The sequence below is a fragment of the Cynocephalus volans genome, chromosome 9 (assembly GCF_027409185.1).
Source record: "Cynocephalus volans isolate mCynVol1 chromosome 9, mCynVol1.pri, whole genome shotgun sequence".
NCBI lineage: Eukaryota > Metazoa > Chordata > Mammalia > Dermoptera > Cynocephalidae > Cynocephalus > Cynocephalus volans.
The window spans coordinates 140,372,394-140,380,640 of NC_084468.1; the positions used below are offsets into that span (position 1 = coordinate 140,372,394).

The 8,247-nt window shown below is 36.8% G+C and overlaps 1 pseudogene; it reads left to right on the top strand.

The window, feature by feature from the left end:
• The first annotated feature begins 6,129 nt into the window (after nucleotides 1-6,129).
• On the top strand, nucleotides 6,130-6,228 carry LOC134386643 (U2 spliceosomal RNA; annotated as a pseudogene).
• Nucleotides 6,229-8,247: the final 2,019 nt, after the last annotated feature.

The following is an 8,247-nucleotide window of genomic DNA, read 5'->3' on the forward strand; positions in this document are numbered from 1 at the left end:
CTTGAGCTCAGAAAAAAAAAAAAAAATCCACCTCAGTCCATTTATTCTTATCTCTTCAAGTTAGGCAATTTCATCTTACACCCCAAATTACACAATTTCTTTTAACCACAAAATTGTGAAGCCTTTTTTTTAAGTAACACAGGTAAGTATTTAAATTAAAGTTCAGAACTCAGCAAAGTTGTCTCCTTATACACTAGTCATTCTTAACTATTGCTTATATCATTTGCCTCTAACTCAAAAAAAAACTTGTTCAACTGGTAACACAGCCTATTTAAACAACTGAAACCACTTTCAGTAGTTATGTAGGAGAAGCCGTACATTAACATGGAGAATCTTTAAGAACTATGTACAGTTTTTGAATATAGAAAATTAGTTGATGTCAATTAGTTCGATAACTATTTTACCAGGATGCAACACAGCATTCTGCAAAATTAGTTACTCCTATAACTATTAAAGTCCTGTACAAGAGACCTTCACAGTTATATTTGCTTCACTGCACTTAAAATGGCAATGTAATCAAAGAATAAGTGTTGACTTGGCATTAAAAATGCATCAGGCCCAAATTTGGTTCCAGCACTAGAGCTTGACTTTAGGTCTTCATAGCAGCACTTTCTAAAATCACGGCCTCAGATATTCTGTTTAAGATACAACGTTTGCTTGTTCCCACCAAAACTGGCAATGTAAAATCAGTCTCTTCTGTATGTACATATTTCCCTCCATTGTTCCCTGTGTTAAAGATTTAAGACAACATTTGACATTCTAAAAATTCCTTCACAGATTTCTAAGACATGTTTTCCCAAAATAAACAATTAAAAAGATTAAAATAGTCTTTAAATTGTTGATTGGTCTTCTTCCAGACCACCCTTGATTTCTTTTTAGCACCTGGCACAAACCTCAATGACAATTTTTAACCACTTTCAAAACACGTTTTTTGGACATCAAATAAATATACTTTTCCCCCTCAGTCCTCTTGCATTATTACTTTGTTTTGTCCTCCAAATTGCCAGCTTCAAAAGCCACCATGAGAGGAACTCTCATTGCTTTTGCCTGCTGATCTGTGCTGATGGTTATTCTCTAGCCACTTGGACTTGCCCACTCAAAGAAGCAGGAGCTATGCCTGAGGGCAAAAATTCTTCATTATTTTTTCATCTCACAAGTGAGGCAAGAAAGATCTCAAGTCCTTGTAGACCAGTGGTTCTCAAACTTAACTGTATATCAGAATCATCTAGAGGGCTTGTCAAAGTGCATGTCACTGGGCCCAGTCCCCAGGATTTCTGCTTCAGTCCCTGGAACTAGAGACTAAGAAATTGTATTTCTTTCTTTCTTTCTTTCTTTTTTCTTAACTGGGGACATTTTGTTCTTCATTGTTAAAAACCATCTTATACACTAGGTTAATTACTGTGCACATCAATTAAAATGTCTTTTTTAAGGTCTTTATTTCTCAGTAAGCAGATTTTTTTCCCCTCATGGCTGGTTATAATACTAATGGCTTAAGCTGAGTATCTGTGAAGTCCAAAAGTATCAGTTATTCTTACCAAAGACCTTTCAAGCAAAGCCACAAGCGGCTCCTTTTATTTTCTAATAAGATTAAATTTCTTTAATACCCTAAGAATACTTTTGATTATGAGTATCCAACAGTATAGAAAGTACAAAACAGACTTGTAAATTTCCAATATATTAATACAAAGTGCATGACTACGTACAGTACATCTTACAGGCAAAGGAAGGTAGAAGGGGCAAAAGAAGACTGTGGTTGAGGGGTAGTAAGAAATAAATAAATACAGAAGAAGAGATGATCCATATTACAGTATATTCTACTACCCATGCTGCAGCCAAAATGTACCCCTAAAAAATTTTTTTTTCAAAATAGCTCAGGAGGATGATAGTGGCTGGAATCTTGTGACACACCTCAAAGGCTGTAGGAGAGCCGGCCCGACCCACTGTGTGGTCTGTACATCTGGTGCTTGTAGTATGTAGGTTTTTTCCCAAAGGGAAGATAAATAAAATGTTCAGTTTAGATTAAGAACTATAAAACTACGGGGTACCCATAGAAAGTGGCTCACTATCCAATTTTTAAAATCCAGTTTTACAAATAAGCACTGAGTCATGTTATGGTAAGGCAGGTAAACACTCCTCCCTTATTATGAAAGGTCTGAACTGGTGACACAAGTATCTTTTCCCTGAACTTTTAGAAAAGAGGTAATGAAAGTATTTTGGTTTGGGTTCACGTGAGAGGCTTTCAATGATGATTTTAGAATTGAAGAGGTCCGTGTTCAGGATATGTCCATGTTTAGAAAGCCTGACTAAAAGAAGCCAGACCCAAACCAACCCACTTTGCATTAACACACACCTCTTTTCTTTTAGTAAATTTTACTTTATATAGAGAGTGGAGAAAAAAACAACAACAACAACCAGGATTAGGTTAAAAAACCTAATAGGTCAAAACAAATCAAATACCCACTCTACACAGATAAAAATTCACAAAGGTCAGCTGAAGTAATCCAGAGCTAAAACTGAATTGTGACGACTTTCAATGAAGTTGTCAGTCATGTAACACAAACAAAAGTCAATTATTTACTTACTCGGCAAGCCCTCTAAGAAATGTGCCCCAAGAAGCATTAACCTTTGTTCTGTGCCATTCTGAAGACTTGTACATTTTATTTTTCAGATAGTTCAACGTTGTTAATAAACTGTGTCCTCTGCCATGTGGTAATGCTTTCGTACTGCTCATTTAGGATCTCACCTATCCTAAGATTTGCTGTTTCCTGGAGAAGAGCTTTGATTCTGCTTTACAAGTGTCGCATAAATTAATATCTTTATTAAATACTAATATGAAGGGAAATGGAACAGGATGCAACATACACAGTCAAGTTACCTCTTTGTATATTTAAAAATAACTTTCTCCTTCAAGGTGTTTGCAGCAGAAAGCTCAGTCTGTCCTGCTTAATAATCAGTAGTGCAGGTTTGAATCATCAGAACCTTGCCAAGACCTTAGTATTTCAAAATTATCAGCAACCACCTCTATGGGTAAGTCTGTGTTTCTGCGTTATGAAAAATTATTATCATGAGGGAAAACAAGTGTAGCTAGCCATCTTTTAAATGCCCCCACTGCTTCTCAATATAGAAAGACTAAAACCATATATGGTTTATCATACAACAAGTCCCATATCTGTCCCTATAGTTACCCTAATTCCATTCATTAGAAGAGGATTTTTTTTAAAGAAAAAAAAAAAGGACAGGAACATTTTACAGCAGCATTCAGCTTTCCTATGAAAAACTCAGCATCTTAAATATTACGTACACTTTTTCTTTTAGTAAGTGAGGTGCTGGTTTCAAAAGTACGTGGAACTGGGTGGAAAATAACTCATTCAAAACCGTTCTAGAAATAGTAGAAATTGTCTTTTGGCAGAATAGCACATATCCAAATTAAAAACAGGAGGGTCCATTTGTTGTTTTGTGTGGTCTTTTCAAAATTTGGATCATTTTTGTTCACCTTTTATACCCACCTCTGTCATCACTCCTGAGTGAGGGCTCTGGCACCTGCTCCTGCAGCTTTTCAGCAGCTGCGTTTCTATTGCTGCAGCAAGGCCTGGACAGACATGTGCCTACAAGGACTTCCCCAAAGTGGCCTTTATAGATAATCCCCACAACATATGTTCTGTCTTTTCCAGTATGTGAGATCTAAAAAGGAAAAAAACTGGTGCTCTGTTAGAGCCAGAAGCCATCTCTGTGTCTGAGCCATCTCCTGACTCGTTACTGTAATGAGGAGCCGGAGCTGTGCAGGCACTAGAGGTTGTACTGTGGGCACCAGAATTGTGATGTTTAAATTCCTTCAGTTTACTGATCTGGTTGCTTTTTATTCTATTTGCAGATAAAGTTTTCATGATCTTTGGTTTCAATGTAGTCTATAGACTGGGCCCTGCCCTTGCATCTACCACAATTTCAGTGTTTTGGTTTTTTGTTTGCCTGTTTGCTTGCTTTTGTTTTTATCCTTCAGGCAACTTCTTCCATCTTTTCACAAGTGGGACACAGGCATTGCAGATGTCTCCTGAACTCATCTCACGCAGCCCAAAACAGCTCCAAAAGTACTTTTCATAGAGTTTACTGTCAGTGAATCATGACACTGACATGGAGGACTTAGCTCTGCAAATACAGCAGCTCTCTCTACTTCGGTACATCCTTGGCTTGTGAAAATCAGACTTCTTTTCTTCCAGGCAATAGTCTTCCAAAAGCAGCCATTCCACACGCAGTAATAGAGTGCACGCCAGGCCAGCCCCTGCTCCAAGTGCTCCCTCCTCCTCAACTGCCTTGTCTGGTGAGAAATTGTATTTCTAATTGATTCCCAGGACCACACCATGAGAACCACTATTCTAGACTGTCGGAGAGGTTAAATTAAAACAAAAACAAAAATTGTTACCAAAAATTTTAAATCACTATTAAAGAAAATTATAACACTTATATTGTAATTCTAAAATTTATCTTATGACCTGACAATGTTTTTTAAAGAAACTTTAGTCATTTACAGTATTATAAATAAACATTTTTTATGTCAAAAATATGTCTAACATCATTATACTGAGTCTATTTTTGTCTTCCTATTTGGAAGTTTATGCACAGCTATTTTTTATTTTAACTTGTAGATAATTTTCCAAAGGACATACGAGTCTTTTATTTCAGAATAACATAATATTAAAGATACTCTATTACCTTTAAAGAGCAGCTAAATTAAAATTTACTTTCACATATGTTCATTGATTTTCCAAAAATTCCAAAGCAAAGTCTATGTATAAAGTTAATTTCTTCTAAATTCATATATGATTATTAGGTATGGTTTGCTACCAATCATGTGTATCTCTTGTTAAAACAAAGCCACATTTTTAAAATTTCCTGTTTGTACCATCTATTATATCACCATTTATGAGATAATGTAATAAATAGCATCTAATCAAAAAATAAATTTACCTTAGAGTACTACACATATGCTGATTAGAGAATAAATAAGATTATTATCGCAATAAACTATACCCTACATTAACTCCTAAATGGTGTAAATTAATGTCCGAAGCAAATATCTTCATTCATTCATTAAGGATTAAAAACTGCAAATTGCTAAGCATGCGTGCTAAGAACTTATTTTTAATGATTTTAGGCTCTGTATATTTTTATGTTTATTGAAGTTCTTTTTAAAAGTAACAACATTCTCATGTGTTTGTTTACTGCCTCTCACTGTTCAGCTTTCTGAAAACTAGCTCCTCTGCTGCCCACAGTTTATCTAGTATAGATAAACAGAATTTTGTTATGACAAGAATACCTTCGGATGAGGTTACTTTCCAGGACTTAAGATCTCTTTTCTTATTGTTTCATTTAATAATCAAGCATGGTCTTAATAACAACCCTGCTTACAAACTCATTTTAATGATGCTGGGTGTACCAGTTCTCCCAGCCTTTCAGAAGGATGGAAATTACTACTATGATGTAGAGATTTAGAAAACATTTGGGCAAAATGAACAAAGATGAGGAAATTTCTGGAGTTAAATAACAGTTGCTGTTAACCAAGAGAAAGGAGAAAAAGATGGATCCAATAGTGGTCATCATGGATATGCAAGTAATAGAGTTTTCCATCAATTGACTAATTTGACATACTGCACCTAGATTCATCATCACCTATCCAGCCCTGCTCTTCCTGATCTTTTAATGCATCACCATCTTCCCCAGGCTCCTCTCCTCCAGGACAATCACCCAGTACCAGACAATGTCTAAAGTGTCCCATAGCTAGTTAAAATAGTCTCAAGAACAAGAGGTCCAGCATGCTAAATCAGTTCATCTAGCATCCACTTCCAGAGCCCCATCCTCCTCCCACCTGACCTTCTTTTCATTTTATTGATCATTAATGTCCAATACTCTTCTAAGCTTTTGCTAAGATCCTGTTTGATTCTTGGTGTTTCCAATTTGAATTCCCCTGGTTCCACTTGGCCTTTGTACCATGACTGAATTTGCTTTATCTCTGGTACCTCCTCTCTATCTCCCCATGGTTCCAACTTACACACATCTTGCAATAGTTCATTGAGAAAATTTCCTATACCCCCACAGCAAATCTGGTAAGATATTTGACCTCATAAATATGTGACTATCGCTTCTCGGCCTTTTGGCTAAGATCAAGTGTAGTATAAATATGTGACTATTTGATGTGTTTGCAGTTGAACAAGTTGTGGAGAAGTCCCAACTTCACCACAGAAGGTGAAGAGCAATCTGTAAACGTGATAGGAATGAGGAGCTGCCAAAACCTGTCTTCAATAAGTTTTTTTGCAACCAGACTCAATTATGTGTTCTGTTTGTTTAGTCTCTGGAAGATAAAATAGCAGAGAAAATCCCTGTAGCTATTTCATGACATCCTAAAATGACCCATAGCCAGTTATCTGGGAAATAGTTTAGAAATTCCAGGAACTCAAACTCAAACTCCAGTAATTCTAAAAGAAGATTAAATGAGAAACAGGAGACACATTTTTGTTTTCACAACTAGGATTTCTTATTCCAACACCTTTTTAGTTCAGTAGCACAGCCTGAAGAGTGTTATTTCACAAGAAGGAAAGTAATATGACAAAACTGATCTATCTTCACATAGCAAAATCATAAACTTAATTGCATAATATAAAATTTTTTAATGTTTGCATTTATGACTATCATGATAATAGTAGTTACATTTCATGTTCTTCAAAAAGCTCCACATAAAGCCTGACAGTAATCTCATTCAACTCCTATTAGTTAATAATTTATCTATTTGTCATTTGTCTTTTCCTCTGTCAATCTTTCTTTTCCTCTGCCTCCCCAACCTCATTCCCCAAAAAGGACATACTTCCCAATGCCCACTTTAGATGTGCCCATTTAAGATAAATGCAAAAGAAGAACCTTCTAGAGTGCAGAAAGAGGGCCACAGTGAAGGATGAATTGGGCAGTCCCTCCCAGAAAGTAGACTCGGCCTAATTAAGGAACATTTCCCCATCCTCAGGATAGGGAAGTTCAGCTCCTCTGCCCAGCAGGACTTCAGAACTTCTACAGACAACTATCTGCAGTGTTTCCCCTAACCTTCCCCTTGTTAATGAGAATGCTTATTGCAGTTATTTCGCCCCTGTTTCACTATTGTGAGACATATATATTGAGGCAGATAGTTTGTCTTTTCAGTTTATAGATATTTAGTCAAGAGAACCCACATCTAGACATCATATAGGAAGTACCTACCATCCGTCACTCAGCGACCTTGAACTGGGAGTCTGACACTGCGACTGGATAACTTCTGAAACGTCTTCCTTGGAAAAGAAGTTAATGTATTATGTACTAGAGGGGATCAGAAAGGAAGACTGAAGTTTTCATTAATGCTGTTCATTAGAATATTTCTGGCTCTTCTCCTTCCAGGCACAGGGTTAGATTGTCCTTCCTTTACCACTTTGAAGTTAGGCCAATGAAATGGAGCAGACATGATGTGTATGTTTTTTAAGTAGAATCTTTAAGAGCCAGAAGACAATTCACCAATTTGCCTTTTTCCTGCCTTGATAATCATGGATGCACATGACAACATGGACTCTCCATCAGCCTGGTGCCTGAGAGACTATAGTGACCAGAGCCCCCTACTGACCATGATGGCCATGATGGTCACGTGAGGTAAGCAATACATTTCTGTTGACTTAAGCAACTGAGATTTTGTGCTTGTATTTTATCACAGTGTAATCCAGTCTATGCTGACTGATAAACCTTCTAAGAGCAGAAGGAAGAAACAAACAACTTTATTAAGGAAGAGCTTTTCTGCAAAGACCACTGCAGATCAGGTAACATTTTTCACGACATTGCAAAAATCCAACTCTGTACCAAAATCAAAAGTTAGTCTTCTGACAAGGAAGAGGAATATTTGGAAGGAGCTAAAGAAATGAAGAAACCCTGACTTCCCAGCCTATCTCCACAATGCCTCGCAGGACAACCCCTGACTTATAGAGATGACAAACCCCCTTCACCAAGTGCAAATCACTGGAATGTGGCAGATTAGTTTTGCCACAGGAATCCATCTATTATTCCCCTTTCCTTGAAGCAGAATCCAAGATAGTTGCATTTAAACTGAAGTTTAGGGACTCTCACAGATGTTAACAGGGACACCTACAAAGCAGCACCTAGATTCATTGACAATGACTCTAAAAGCTTTGGTTAATTGCTAACAGAGTGCTACAAATTTTAAGCCACTGCATCCCGCCAGGATTTAAA